Raw genomic sequence first — 16393 nt, 5'->3', positions numbered from 1 at the left:
AGGTGATTGCGCCTGGATGTTTGCCTAAAGATGATTTAGAAAATTGGTTGGAAGCTTTGCTCTTCCCCAGCTATCAAAAATTAACCTGCCAGAAATTTGCAAACACAGCAAAGTTATGTTAATGATTCTGACTCATGCACAAGATTTTCTTTTTAAAAAAATATAAAGCTGACTATTCCAAATTCCAAAGATTCAGCATTTATTATTTGGTAATTTACTTTTATATTGCAGAATGAGTAGGACATTCGTTACCAGACCCCTTGACTGTCTCAAACCTCTAGGCTGTTGACTCAGTGTACTTATTGGAGGTAGGTGACCAGTATTCTCTTACTCCATTGACAAACACGGGGTCTCATTTGTTGGGGAAAAAAAGAGGAAAGTCTTTGTACTGAAGACTTACACCAAGAGGAACTGTTGTCTGATTTCCAAACAGGCCAGGGAATATATTGTGTTGCAGGATCCCCTTGGGTATTCATTAAAGCATAGTGACTGTGTCACGGGGTGAGAGCCTAGAGAGCTGACATGGGCCTATTTTGTAATATGTGCACAACTTCGTTTGTATGTTCAGTTCCACACACACACACACACACACACACACATACACGTATATATATATATATATATATATATATATATATAGGATTAAGTATATTTATAGCCTTTCCAATCAATACCATTTGTATTACAAACTTATTTCTAGAATTACTTTGTACTTTATAATGAAAGTGAGCTTCAAAGTCTTTGAAATTTTGCATATAAGTTAGTAAATTGTTATCTCTGTGAGAGTTGCACCAGATGATCTCCAAATGTTCTTGCAGCTCTAAATCCCTATGATTCTGTGAACCACGATTATTTTTTCCCAAATTAAGCCTCCACCTGTATGATTTTTGGCCTTTGCTTAATTCTGAGTGTAAACATCTTTATCAAAATACTGTACAAGCAGTCAAGTCACATTATCAATAATCAGTAGTTGAGAAAAAGAAAGCTTGCTAATTTGGGCTCTTTTCATATTAACCACTGCTCAAACTCATTATGCATTATTTCTTTTTCAGTTAGAGGAGTTCATTTACATTCAGCATCTTTGGGTTAAGTCAAGGTGAAAAAGCATTCACCGTATAGTCCCCAATTCACTTCCATCTTCTAGAATTGTGAGTCATTTTTTTAGAAGTTGTAAAATGGGGATTGTAAACTCAGAAGCCTCATGGGTTAGGTAGGTATCATTAATGAGTTAGGGATATAGTGTGTAAATGTTGCCAGAACCTCACATTATTTTTTAAGAAACTATTAGTCCAGATTTTTGTTATGAAAGTTTCTACCTTCTTAGTGCTGTTTGAAATTATTTTAAAATCTTGAATGTTAAAAAGATAAATAAATAAGAATGACATGACTGTGCATGACCAGGTCTCTTCATTCTTTAACTTCTACCTGAAAACCAGGCATACTCTTCAACTTCATGCTGCTAGATATTCTGTTGTGAATCATTTACCCTTATAGATCCCTCCTCTTGGGGATTTCCACTTACTTACTCCCTCACTGCACGGTTGTACAAGTGTGAACATGCCTGGAGACTATAATTATCCATGGATTTTGACAAAAGATCCTCAGTAGTTATTACTATGCTTATTACGTTCCCGGACAAATTTTTGTCTCCTAAATTAACATCAGGTTGACAGGCATCCAGGATGGATGCTGATTCTCTGGTCATGTGCACACTCAAAACTTAGTTTTATCAGTCATTTTTCTTCCTTGTGGATCACCTCAGAACCTTTTACATTTTTTCCCGTTTATTTTTTATCTTTCAGTACCATCCCTGCTGTTGACCCAGTGCACACCACAGCACCAATGGCTTCCTTCATTCTTATGTCTTAATTTTTTTTCAAGTAGAGTCATTTCATAATATGACATTCTTGTACTTTTTACATCACTGAAAGAATAAGATGGATAATGTACACAAACTAACTCAAATTGCAGCATAAATATCATGAACATATATTAGATTAAAAGCTGTTGCTATGGCTGACATTAGAATGACATCTCCTGACTGCTAAACTCATTTGTTGCTGACACTCAGGGTTGGTTGATATCCCGTTGTTCTTGAACACAGACTTGCTCACTTCAGTGAAATTTTTAAGGCAGAAAGTTCTCAAGAGCTGCTGTCTGAAGCAAATCTTATGGCCAGAAGTTATAGTATATTCAGACTGATGTGCTAGAGTTTTTGAAATGATTCATTTGGTCTTCTTATGAAATAGTTTTGAGATTCCTCTTAGTAAACATTGGCTTGATTTTGTTTCTGTAATTTTTTTTTCTTCTCCGCTGTATGGAGAAGACCGTCATGAGTGAACTTGGCAATTGCCTTGTTAAAACCAGTTGGACATTATCTTCCACATTGCGAAGCTATACGTGTCTGATATGTTCTGAAAGAATAGAATTTATAGTTAGATATACTATTTTTGATTATTTACTCAGAAGGAGACATGTAATTATTCTTACGTTGTCATGAAGATCTATTAAATGCATTTATATTTCACATCAATGTTATGAAGTTCCATTATTATTATTTTACAGAGGGGAAACCAACGTACAGGAGTGGAAATTACTTGGCCACATCGCACAGGTAGGAAATTAGTCTTGGAAGTTTAACATAGAAATCTCATTCTTAACCACTATCCTGTCTGCCTCTCATTATTTCATTTGAAATAGCTCACGGTTAGTGTAGGCAGGGTCCAATAAATTGTTTCTTAGCACCATACAAATCAATCCCTAGTAAGTTGTTATAGAAGCTTTTGTAAGAATAGTGTAAAGCTCCTCTGTCGATATTTTGAAGAATTTACTGTTCTCCTCTTTTGCAAAGTGAATATGCATGTGTCTGCGTCAGCCTGCAGTCTTCTGGCCCCTCCCCAACCTTTTAAGTTCCTTCAAAGATTGCTGCAGTTGTTGGATCTACTTTGCATGTCCTTTCAAAAAATATGGCCCTTAGTCAAAGGGTCCAGGGGACTGAAACACTTTTTCAGTGAATAAAAAAGTTCTCGTTTCTCAAAACACATTTTTTAAGCATTAACCTCACTTGTCTTTCTGGTAAGTTTTTCTTCTGTTCTTTTCAATCAGGTGGCCATTCTCTTGACAGAAAATTCTGAGACAACATAACAATTGGTTATTTAGCTGTTTTTTAATCATTTTTTTCCTTATCCTTTACTTTTTACACCATTAATCTCAAAATGTGTGCCTCTTCTTTCCTTGTTATGTGTGTATTTGGGTATTGATTTAAACTGTAGCAGCATTTGTTGGATAATTAGGAATTTTAAAACACATCAGAAGTTATCTTTCTGCAAAGCTGACTAGAATTTATGAAAACTGTGAGTTTTTTCTGAACTAGTAACAATAATACAATAATTATCCATTTTTTTCTCAATATGAGCCAGTAAAAGGACTTGACATTTTCAAGAACATCATTTAAATCCTTCAAGATAAATTTTCAGAGATTAGCATCTGTTGTTTGTTTGTTTATTTTATGTGAAGAAGTATTGTGAGTGAATGAATACCAAATCAAACACAGAAAGCGCATTTTTACTTTTGCTTTACCAATGATTCGCTTTATGTTAATTTTTACCTTCTGTCAAGTATAATCTGGAAATAAACTGAGTTTATAAACTCTAAGGATGATTGCAGACATCCAGGTTGAAATCACATTTTAAAAATGTGGTTAAATTTGCAGTGCATTTCACTAACTGTAGTCTCATATCCTACTTTTATTAGTGGAAAAAGAATCTGTGCCTTTGAAAAACTAAATTTAATATTTCCTACAAAAATGCTAACAGTTTTTTTGATTATCTTTCTTATTTCTTATACTTGAGGTCTTTTATGCACATACTTAACACACACGCATAAAATCAAATTTTAGCATGAATTGAAACATGAAAATTATAATACAATATTTCCCAGCCAAACACAAAAGTATGCTGAAAAATCTTAGTGTACATTCCGCAAAGCCAATGACAAATCTTGCCCATAGTTCTTAGAGGCAGTTTCATTGTAAAATATTTTCCATGATTTTATTTCACCTTCCAATATTTTGAATTCCTCAGGATCAAAATGTGGTATTTCTATTAAATCCATATTCCCAAGTCTATCACTGACACATTTGCCCTCCTATGAATAATATCACTGTAGTCTGTGATAGATCAAAATGTCAAGAAACTGATCTTGTTTCAATTTTTAACCCTGTTGAAAGAAATAAAAAATTCCATTTGCTTCCAAGTTGTGGAGAGAAGAAAGAAGACAATTATTCAAAACAATAGCTTTAACATAATATTTATTTATGGTTTCTAATTAGTTCTGTTGATTATTATTCTTAAAACCACAATAATCCTTTGGTAGCAAGTATATGTTGTGTGGGCCAGTGAACCTGTTTGTTTAAGTCCACAGACAAGATGTGTATTTAAGAAGATTAGGGTTCTTTGAACATAGTATTAGACATACTAAATAGGTAGCTCAGGAAGACATTAAGTGTATTTTATTAGTGCAGTTTTTAAAGACAAAGATAAATATTAAAATTCAACTCCCCCCAAAACCCAATATGGATGTATTTTGGTAGATATGATAAGTAACAGTCAAAAGTAAAAATCAAATAAGATATGATAATTAATGTTAATATGGTATCAGTGATCATCTGTAGTCAGTTTATACAAACTTATTAAAGATTATTTCACTTCATACCATTTTTCGATTTATTTCGCTTAATTGAATTAGAGGTGTGTGTGTGTGTGTCTGTGCATGTGCACACGCGCGCACCCCATGCTTTAGGAAGGAGGCACAGCAGTTTTGGGGAAAATGTGTGTGTGGCCCCAGCTGCCTGATTTTTCTCTGAGAGTCAGAAGTGGTGTGTGAGTACATACAGGTTAGAAATCCCCAAGGTCTGTCTTCCTTTGGCTACTACCAGCCCCCATCTTCCCCCAGGACTAATATTTTTTAAACCTTAGTGCGAGGACGTATCCCCCCTAGACTAAATACTGATTATCACAAGAGATCTTGCTTGCTAGCTCTGAATGGACTTGTGGACCAGGTCCCTTGATAAACTGTAGTTGGGGTTCCAGTAATACAGGCCTCTTTCTTAAAACAGCAAAGAATCCCCAATTGAGGAGACACTTTGCCCCAGAAGTCACCATGGTTTTGGTGCTGATGGTTACTTTCCTTCTGTATTAGAATCCTCTCTCTACATACAGCTCTTGTTATATTTAGTACCCACCAGGATCCCCTGGAATTCATAAGCATGTGGTTTATGTTGCATCATTGCAATGTGGTTCGTGAAGCCTTAGGGCTAGGAGTCCTGGACTCAAGTTTTTGTTCTGCTCCTCTGGGATGAGTGACCTTGGAAATGTTGCCTGCCTGATTCTTTCCTTTGTAGAAGGGCACTGCAAATAACATCTGCCTCCTGATTGTTGTGAGAACTAGATGACATAATGCCTAGGTGCTTAGGTCTGTTTTAGACACATAGGAAGTGCTCAGTGATATTGAAATCAATGTTTATATAGTCAGTGTATACATTATGTACAATGAAATCAGTGAATTATTATTGACACTTCTAAGGTGTTGTCTAACCAGTGGGAGAGTACACCCAGTGTACTATTCTTTCTTCTTCTTTGTAGCCCCTAGAACTATAACATCAGGGAGTCTATGAACAATAGATAAGTTAGCTACCTCACCAATAATCACTTCACTCATATATATCCCAAAAATAAACAAAATAACCTACTTCTAGGAAGTATAAGTGGATAATATTGAACATTGCTAGTGCAATAAAAATTATCCTTATTTACTTTGCTTCCTTAAATCGCATATCAAAATAAGAAGATACTAATTTGGCCTTTCCTTTATCTTTCCAAAATTTTAAAGCATTCCCAAATTTGCCTCATTAGCTCTATCACTCCAGGCACACTTCCCCATCAATTGAACTTATCTCAAAACGAATTCATGATATATGCCAATAAAATCATTCACTAGCATCTTCCCATTGTCACCATATCTAACATTTAAGAAATAAAAATGGGCCGGGTGTGGTGGCTAACGCCTGTAATCCCAGCACTTTCGGAGGCCGAGGTGGCGGATCACGAGGTCAGGAGATCAAGACCATCCTGGCTAACACAGTGAAACCCCGTCTCTAGTAAAAATGTAAAAAATTAGCCAGGAGTGGTGGCGGGCGCCTGTAGTCCCAGCTACTCGGGAGGCTGAGGCAGGAGAATGGCGTGAACCCGGGAGGCGGAGTTTGCAGTGATCCGAGATCGCGCCACTGCACTCCAGCCTGGGCGACAGAGCCAGACTCCGTCTCAAAATAAATAAATAAATAAATAAATAAATAAATAAATAAATAACAATTTAATAGAGCATCATTACTGCTCAGTATTGGTCAGGCTTCTTCCTAATTCTAAGCAAACTCAACAAAGCAATTGTTCCCACAGCCTAGGGTTTTCACTTTTATCCTCGTAGTGTTTATGTTGCATGAAGCCTTCCTGAACAGCATGTCCATATGCTAGCCGCTGAAATCACTAGGAAATGTCCTCCTCACCAATGAGGTGTGAGAAAGGAGGAAAGCAGGAGTGTTTACTTTTTACATCTTTTTTTCTGTTACCTTTTTTTCCCCTTTGAACATATTTATATTCTCAACTATTCACTTTCATTGGAAATCTTGGACATTCTAATATAACATGAGGCAAATCAGTGCAGACTCAAATAGGTTACCAAGATACAGGCCTGTGACATATTAGATTTTCTCTTTTCCACAATTTCAAAAATCATTACTTTATGATTCAATTTAGGAAGCATTTGAATGAGTACTTGAATCTAACACTACTAGAGGCTTCAGGGATTCCCCCCAAAACATTAAAGTGGTTCTTGCAATCAAGGAAATTCAAATTTCATTGGTGCTTATGAGATGTGTAAGATTAAATGTCAAAATGTATGATAAACATGCTAGATATTAATACCATTCAAGGTCAGAGTTGGGAGAAATCAGAATGATTCAGATATTCGAAGATGGTTTCATTGAATAATAAACCTGTAAATATATGAAACATTTGAAGGGTATTTGAAACCTAATGATGGTTGTTTTATATTATATGGATGAGAGATAGAACAGATAAAGGCAAAAATGAACTGTATTCATTTTATTATTATCTTTTACTAAAGTATTTAACCAAGTGCTGTTGACACGAAAAACCAAGAATGTACATCTCTGTCTGTTCTTTTCTCTGAGCATTGCCAGATTCCTGTGTTAATGAATAAGGAAATGAATAGAGACTGTATAGTGTAGTGCAGTTTATGCCAGAAATAGAGTGTAATGGTAAGAACAAAGGCTTTGGTGTTAGACAATGCGGTATTATATGTTATTTTTGACATTTACTGCCTTTCTAATGTTGGAAAAGTTACTTAATGTCACTGAGTCTCATTTTCTCTTTTAGGGTGGTTGTAAGAATTAAGTAAGATAATAAATGAAAAGTGCCTAGCAGAATGCATGGCATGGAATATGCATCAATACATAGAAATTTGACCGTCACTTGAATTAAGAGACTGGTTTAGGAGCTTTGTAATCTCATGCAATAAAATCTTAGTGGCCTTTAAAAAAAATTTTAATTTTTTTGAGACAGGGACTCACTCTGTCACCCAGGCTGGAGTGCAATGACATGATCTCAGCTCGCTGCAACCTCTGCCTCCCAGGCTCAAGTGATCCTCCCACCTCAGCCTCCCAAGTAGTTGGGACTATGGGCATGTACCACCATGCCTAACTAATTTTTGTATTTTTTGTAGAGACAAGGTCCCACTATATTGCCCAGGCTGGTCTCGAACTCTTCAGCTGAAGAGATCCTCCTCTCTTGGCATCCCAAAATACTGGGATTACGGGCATGAGCCAACACACTCGCCATTCTCGTTTCTTATTTGTATTAAGAGAAAAATATCAGTTTACCAAGGTGTAACCTCAGTCTCCGGGGCTGAAGCTTGATCCTCCCACTTCAGCTCTTGAGTAGCTGGGACTACAAGCATCCACAACCACTCCCAGCTATTTTTTGTTCTTTTTCTTCTTCTTTTTTTTTTTTTTTTTTTTTTTTAGAGGAGACAAGGTCTTGTTATGTTCCCCAGGCTGGTTTCAAACTCCTAGGCTCAAGAGATCCTCCTGCTTCAGCCACCCAAAGTTCTGGGAGTACAGGCATGAACCATTGCACCTGGCCCTCCTGTATACTTTAAATCATTTCTAGATGACTTATGCTACCTAATACAAGGCCTACACATTTTTTCATTTGCGTGGGTTCGATGTAGCACTTGGCACACATCAAATTCAAGTTTGGTATTTGGGACTTTTTGGAATTTTTTTCTGAATATTTTTGATGCATTGTTGGTTGAATCCATTAATGCTGAACCCACGGATACAGAGAGCAATTGTATTTTGAAATCTGCCAGGGTGTGTATGTGGTGGTGGTAGGATATTTTTCCCATGGAATTTGGCCAACACTATAAATAAGGAATTTTTATTTTTTCAAGAGCTAGTTTATAGGCATAGTGCTGAATAAAAGAGACAAATGATTAAAGAAAGAATTACAATAAAGTATGCTACAAAACATAATATAGTGTTACAATGTCGTCTTTGCGAGGACATCTAAACCAGCCAGGGAGGTCAAGGAGAGCATCTCCTTTCAAAAGCAGTAATATCTAAATTGACTTCTGAAAAATGCTAGGATTTGCCATGAAAAGAGTGAGGATAAAAATATTTGAGGCAGAAAGAAACAATGTGTGTGAAGTTCCAAAACTAAGACAGGATTGTTCTTTTAGTCAGCTGAGTTCAGTAGGGTTAGAGCTTAGACTTCAAGGGGAGTTAGAGACGTTTGGGAGCGACGAGACTGAAATATTAAAAGAGAGACCAAGGAACGGCTTAGTAAACTATGTTTCAAAGGTTTATTTTTGAACACAGTTCCATGTTGAAAGTGCTCATCATGGAATCAAGACTTATCTCTGAGCATCATCTTTGATATGCTCATATTATAATAATGATTTTTACATTTTAGCAGTGCCATAGCAGTGTCATGGCATGTGGTATGATCATTCAGCCATCTATGACAATGTAATTATAATACATTATTTTTATTATGTATCATATGTGTTATTTTGTAGTAAAGGTCTTTGTGAAATTCAGTATGCTGAGTGTCTGATCATAGTAACCCTTTCAAAATTAGAAAATAACATCAGTTTGGCATGATTTCACTAAAAGTCACCCCTTTTCTCTGTTGAGTGCTAATTCTGTGTTATATCAGTTATGGTTTTACCAGAAAAAAGTTAAGGTCACCATTGTGTTATTTCTAGATTTCACGCTTTTTTTAAAAAAAATTGGGCAACATTTGATTTCACATTCTCCAGAGACTGTATTAGCATTCGTCGTTCTCGTATCTTTTACTCACCCGGGCTGCTTCTTACCTGGGCCAGTAACTGGAACTTCTCTGATCTCTTATTATCATTTTCTCTCTTTTGGGCCCTCCTTTTATCTTAATTGTATTTATTCTGTCATAGTCATTGTTAAGAGCATTTATCTTAACAGAAAAAAGAAAAAGAAAACAGGAGCCGAGGACTTATTGCTCTGTCTCTCTAATTTTGTTCTACTTTATACAATTCTAGCAACTTACCACAGAATCACAGACTCCTTATCCTTTTTATTAAATAATTTGAATTATGTGGAACCAATTCATTATTTTTGTTATTTGATGCACTATAGCCACTCTTTAAAAACTACTGTAACTCAACCAGAGAAGGATATATCTTTAAAAATGTTTCTGGACCAGCCACCAGTTTCTTATCTCTCAAGTGGTAGTACTGGGGAAGATTTGCAAAATAGCATCCAGAAAATTAGGATCTGTGCATATTTATAAGAGGTTAGATTCTAAGACAAACATGAAAATTTCATATTTGTGATTTCTGAAAATTGTTGAATGCAATTTGATATATTTATTTATTGAGTAGATAACGAATAGCTAATTAAAAAGTTATGCAAATGTAAAATGATTGCAGAAACAATTCATATTCAAATTTATGTTTTGCTGTATTGTTTCCTGAATATATATCATTTTATTAACCTTATCAAGTGCAAATAATTAAACTGAAATTTAGAATATGTAAAATATTTTAATAGAAATTGAGTTTTGTGGTTAAAAAAAAACTAATTTTCCCAGAAAAATAATATTTAAATTCACTTTGGCATTCAAAAAATATTGGGCTATTCCTAATGGGGAGAAACCTGGTAACTGGGGTTTAACCCTTTCAGTATGAGCTGTAATTGAATGTAAATTGTAAAGCAGTTGTCTTGCATAGAGTGCATTTGAAAAAAAAAAAGGCCCTGAAAAAGTCTCATCTCTGTGACTTTTTAATGTATAATTCTAGCGTTTCATTTTACAAAAAGTATAAGCATTTCTAAATCCTACTCATTTCAATAGAATGTCTCTGTTTTCCATGAGGTACCAGAAAAAGCCTTAAATGATATGTGATGCGCTGCTAGTCATTTAATGAGGCATTCAGTGCAGTATGATTATGACTCTGTTGCTCAGACATTTCAAGTTCTGTCCATCGAAATTTTGGGCACTTGCTTCTCAAATGAATCAAAAAGAGTTTCCAGGACCAGGGAGATATAAGTATTGAAACAGTAAGCAACACCCATACCATAAAGTAGAAGTGATTGATTGGTCAACAGAAAACGTAATGTCCAGAGCTTCATGGTTGTAGATAAAATAGGCTATGTTTATTTATCCATTTAGGGTGGGTTTTTTAAATTTTGTTCCAGGTTAATTTTGATTTCCTTTGTAATTACTGGAAATTATTTTGAGATAGGCTTGTTGGTATCCTTGATTATCTGTGTGGTGTCTGCATGAAAGAGGGGACAAGTAGATTTTCAGGAAGTTTTCTTAATAGTTCAATGCAATCAGACTGGCCAATATTGAGAATTACTGCGCCATAAATATTGTGGTTGGTTTCTAACTTTGATTTTATTCAGCCTAATAACAAGTATTGCTCTATAGATAATTGTTGACGGTTGCAGACTCTGATTTCGTTCAATTAAGCTGGTAACCTTTTTAAGAAACTGCTTGGGAGAAAGCCAAGAATTCCAGTGAACTGATTTCTAGGGGAACTGAATTGAAATTGTGTTAGCTTCAAAAATGTTTCATGTAGGTCCAGCTGTGTTAATTAACCTTTTCCTTAAACTACCCTCTCCACAATTAGAACCCCAAATGGGCAAACATAGCAAAGGACTATTTTATCTAGATTTAGGTTTTTCTCAAAGTGATTATAAACTTGGAAAGACATTATAAAATAGGTTTTTGACATATAGTAAGTGTATGAGGGTTGCTCCTTCTTTCTAAATCACAGAAAAATTCAGATTCTCTCTCCTTCCCTTTCTTGCTTTTTAAAAATCACCCACGTATGTATTCAAGAAAAGTAAAACCAGTGTATATTACACAAAGGTTTGCTTTGTGTCAAATTGTTAATTTATAATGGTAAATACTGTGCTTGTTTGACAGTAGGAAACTCTATCAAACATGCCCTTTACTAATAAAGTAGAGAATTGTCATTTAGAGTAGTATACTTGACCTATGGCAAATACTGCTAGTACTGGAATTCCATTGTTTATCTCTTGTGCTCTACACAGTGGGAGGGAAAAAGAGATGCATTGTATTGAAAGTATATGTTATGCTTGGAAAAAAGTGTTTCTTTAAATAAACAAAACCTTTTCAGTAAGTACCAGTACAAGCTAAGAAGGCCAAGGTCATAGGTCTCAGTAACCATGTATGTCAGTAAAAGGCATCTTGTGTGTTTCGTGGTTACAGTTGGTCTATAAAGTTGTATTTTTGGTCACCCAAGTAAGAGGCAAGAGAGCATTGGTAGGATTTCCTACTTGGAAAAGGTAGGGAAGAAAAAAAGAAAAGTGAGAAGACAAAATTACAAACTCTTCAAAACATGCTTATTTGATGAACAGTAGTAGGTGTTATCTTTGTATACAGAATCTTTGGGCTGATTTTTGTTAATTGTGTCAACTTGAGTAATAGTTCTTATTTCTGGGAAATTAGAATCTACCAAAGAACAACTTTGGAAAAAAAAACCTGTTAATACTGGGTTTCAATAAGTGAAGCTTTGTCATTTGCTGATGATCTTTATTCATCACATTCGCAATTCACAAGATTATTTCTAAGGTGGTTTTGATTTACTGACTTTTCCCATGCTCCATGAGAGCTGCCATATGCCGGATGATTCTGGGCTGTCTCTTCTAGGTTTTTTTATCCACCCCTTGACAGCAACAGTTACTCCCTATATCCCTGGGACAACTAAGCGGAGGACAGTAGTTAACTAAAGTGGCTTTGAACAGTGGCAGAAAAATGTGCTGGGAATACCTTATATTCTAAGTAACCTCCAATTTCTGTGGGCTAAAAGTGCTGTGTAATATGGTAAAGAGTATAACATCATGAGTTTTGTTTCAGGAGAAAAAAAGTGAGATAATTGGCTGAAACAGACAAGTTTTGAAATTTACTAGCCTTGAGCAATGATGAATAACTAAAAGTGCTGAATCAAACTGGCCTTTGAATTAAAGCAATGTAACATACTGTAGAGATTCGTCATTTCCAGCAAATAGGAGGTCCTGGCACACACAGTAAGATAATGTGAAAAATTAGCTTCAATGTATGATTTTTGACCTTCAGTACAATTCTAACTTAAAATATAGTCTTCAAAATTTGCATTTTGGAATTTATCTTTTCCCTGTCCCTTGCAAAACCACATACATGAATATACATTGATATGAGGGGAAAATGATCTACAGTGGTGTAAATTTAACATGCAATTCTGGGATACTAACTTTTGAATTTCACATATTTAAGTCTTTTTATATTTCTAGAATTTTCATACAGGATGTGATAACTTGATAACAAACTCAAAGTAATTTGCACCATTTCAGGTAATCTACTGATTAAATTTCTTTATACTTTATAGTTATGCTAACAATGATTCCATTTTCAGAGAGGTTCTCTGGGCTTTCTGCTTCATGCCTTCTCTAGCCACCCTGAATGATTATATCCTAAGGGTCTTTATTCTAAAGGTTTTCTGACACTGGCCTTGGTTCTCCATTTCATGATCTTTCTGGCTTTGGGACTACTTTAGACAGACATGTTTTCTAGGCTTTTTCTATGCCTTACTTCTCTTACATCTTTAAATGCATTTGTAGATACTTTAAAAAGATTAAATTGTGCTCAAACATATTCATAAAGCAGAACAAACAGCTGACTTATATTTGGGAGGACTTTTATGTAGTGGGAGTTCTAGACTCTAAGAACATGCCATTCAATTTTAACATCACTTCTATTGAAAAAAAAGATTTATCATATATTGCTTTGATTTACTACATCCTTACTGGATGTGTGTGGACAGAATTTGTAGATAGGAAATGTTCTGCAGTGGATCCCATATTGAAATTTGTGGATCCCATTTGAGATTTACAGACTAATATAAAAACATAGCGATACAAATTTTATGACATTATTCTGAGTGTCATAATTGTCATTTCGAATTTAATGCTTATTCTTATAGAATGAAAATTGTTTTATATATAAGGTAAATCTAAGCCTTCCAAATATATTTTATGCTTAATACAAACATCTTTTTGTTCCAAATTATAGTAGTCCAGTAAATGAAGTAAGCCAGAACTAATGTCAGTGCCATCATTCTTTAATAGTAAAATCATAGGAACGTTACGGCAATAAGGTAGTGGAGAGTTCAAAATCATAATTTCATTAATGGAAATATGCTGGACTATCACTAATCAATTTATTTTTGTTTAGTTTTTAATAGTATTTTTCCAAGTATTTTAAATTTTGGTCTTAGTATTAGACTTTTTCAAAGTATTATAATACTGAGCCTAACAGTAGGTTTGATGTATTGAATGTCATATTTAAAACATATTTAAAAGATTTAAGCAGATTCAAAATAAATTAGTATAATGAAAACAGTTATGGTGCTAGCTGGAAAATTAAACTTTCAATTCCATTGGACTATATTTATAATAACCTTTTCTAAAAACAAAATAAATGTCTAATGTAATGAATTGCCAGAATGTGATATTTATGAAGCATCAATCAGCATTTTCTTATTTTCAAGGAAGGTCATAGCTGCAACTTAGCAGGAATAAAAGTCTCTGCTTCCTCCCCTAAGAAAGATTCATGTGTGTTAAATAAGAGTCACACAGAGAGAATACCTGTAACCCTACTGTACCATCATTGAGCTCAGAGACTGGCTAACTTGCAAGCACCTTCCTATTTTCCACTACAATGCTCTATCATCCCTAGAGAGCTGAGGAAGCACAGATTGATTCATTTGCACCTACAGTGTCAGTTTTCTCATCTTTCTTTTGATTTTAGCTTTCCTAAAAACCACTCTCAACATTACAGCACAGAATAGAATGAACATTTACTGTGAATTGATATTGTAAGTATGATTAATATGGATGGCTGCCCCTTTTCCTGATATCATGGTTCAGTAACAAATAAACAAAGATGCCTTATTTTCTCTTTTCCCGCCTCTCTCTCGTGTACTGGCATACAAAAACTGTGAGCTTCTCAATAAAAAGGCAGGCTGTACATGAACTTAATCTCTGTATCTATCTCAGAGAAGATATCTGTTTCAAATTGGAGTTAGGGTATGGAGTGTTTTAGTTGACTTCACTTTTTTTTATTTTGAAGTTTTGATTAGAGTACTATAATTATAAAATAGGTAGCATAACTATATATACAGAGTGATGTTGAAAATACTTAAAAAAATAAAACATCCTAATCAAGTAAGTTTTATGGAAGTATAGGAGCAGGCTTTGAGCACAAAATCTTGGGAAGGAAAAATAGATATCTGACCTTAAAATTTATATATAATCATCACATTGACCAACGTGCCATTTTTAAATGACTCCATGTAAATGTATGACTGGTTTTCTCAAACATGGATTCAAGTTCATAACATTTATTTTCCTTTTAATATGCATCTAAATTACTAACTGACCAAGACAAAATAAAGTATTGGTAACTTGGGGGGAAATTTCTGTCTCAGTAAGCTAACTAATTGCTTCAATTATTTCAGAATTTTTTTCCTATTTTTAATGGAAAAAGTCCAATTTTTGGTGCAAAAGTCACAGCCCTAAAAGTGCAGTTTGAAATAACTGCAGCAGCTTTTTTCCTCTGATTTTATTTCTTCTATGTAGATGCAAAATGCAAAATTTATCTCAAGAGGAATAGTTATCTTTTATTTGCTGATTAAGCTAACCAAATATACATCTTATTATTTTCTGTTTTGTTTTAGCCCAGGGTCTAATAAAGTTGTATAAGAATTTCTTGGGCCTCAGCCATTTATTTGAGGTAAATACTGTGGTTTGAGAAAAATTTTCATGTAACTTAATTTCCTGAGGAAATGATCTATGAAATATTTAACATCTAGTTGCTAGCATACTTTTTAGTGCTAATAACTGACTCCAAAGAGAAAGAAATGGCATTCTTTTTCATTTTATTCCAGTGGTGTGTGGCATGTTAAAATATGACACATATTTGGAAAAATACATTATATAAAAATAAATGTTAAACCTGTAATGCATCATTTTATTAATTGAGCAAGATAATTTCTTGAGAAACATTGCTACTAGATTATGGAAAATATATGATCAAGTTGTTAAGATGGCAAAAACCTACATTAATTCTTTAGAACTAGGGACATTTATGTATTTGGAGAGCACTGTTGAGAAAATGAGTGATTTCGTCAACTCATTCATCATTTGCCCTTTATACTTAGAGCTTTAAGAAGAGAATGGTAAGTGATAGCATATCCACTCTTTCTTTGGCATTCAGACAGTAACTTGTTCAATTAAAAATTCTTGTTAGGTCAGACATAATGGATTCTTGTTGTTACTTTAGTATTTATTCAATGAAAGAGATCAATATTTTTGGCCCCAAGGGAGCTGCACTGATAAGAGACTCTGCAGTAAGTCTCTCTGTTCATTATAAACTTTTGGCTGGCAGGTGCAGTGTCTGCTGTATGACCAATTTTAATTAGAACATCAAGGTAGAATGAGAATTCAGACATTCTTTTTCTCTCTTTTTAATAGCATATATGCTTTTTAATAGCTTTTTACTTTCTCCTTCTTCCTTTTCTCTGGTGTGTGCCCTTTTTAGAAGGTATTTCTTAAAGGGAATTTGAGAACAATAGGTCTGATTTTGAGAAATTTAACTATTATCCACTTGATCGCGTGTGTTTCAAGTTTGAGTAGATTAAATCTGATGATGGTTGTGTGTAGCCTCATTGTATGAGACAGGTAGAGAAATAATCATCTTTCATTATCATGCCCACC

At 34.5% G+C, this 16393-nt stretch overlaps 1 protein-coding gene across 23 annotated transcripts in view; it reads left to right on the top strand.

Annotated features, from left to right (window-relative positions):
- ADGRL3 (adhesion G protein-coupled receptor L3) overlaps window positions 1-16393 on the top strand; it is an 849533-nt gene that overhangs the window by 52924 nt on the left and 780216 nt on the right. For 15 of the 23 annotated variants that reach the window (XM_063663659.1, XM_063663662.1, XM_063663658.1 and 12 more), the window contains exons 2-3: window positions 232-308; window positions 2566-2614. The exons of 7 other annotated variants lie outside the window; for them this stretch is intronic. The gene's annotated coding sequence lies outside the window, so the exon portion shown is untranslated. The remainder of the gene's footprint in view (window positions 1-231; window positions 309-2565; window positions 2615-16393) is intronic. One more of the 23 variants, XM_063663648.1, reaches the window with a different exon arrangement.

This window comes from Pongo pygmaeus, chromosome 3, assembly GCF_028885625.2.
Source record: "Pongo pygmaeus isolate AG05252 chromosome 3, NHGRI_mPonPyg2-v2.0_pri, whole genome shotgun sequence".
NCBI classification, from domain to species: Eukaryota; Metazoa; Chordata; class Mammalia; order Primates; family Hominidae; genus Pongo; species Pongo pygmaeus.
This window is presented reverse-complemented; position numbering and strand designations above follow the sequence as displayed.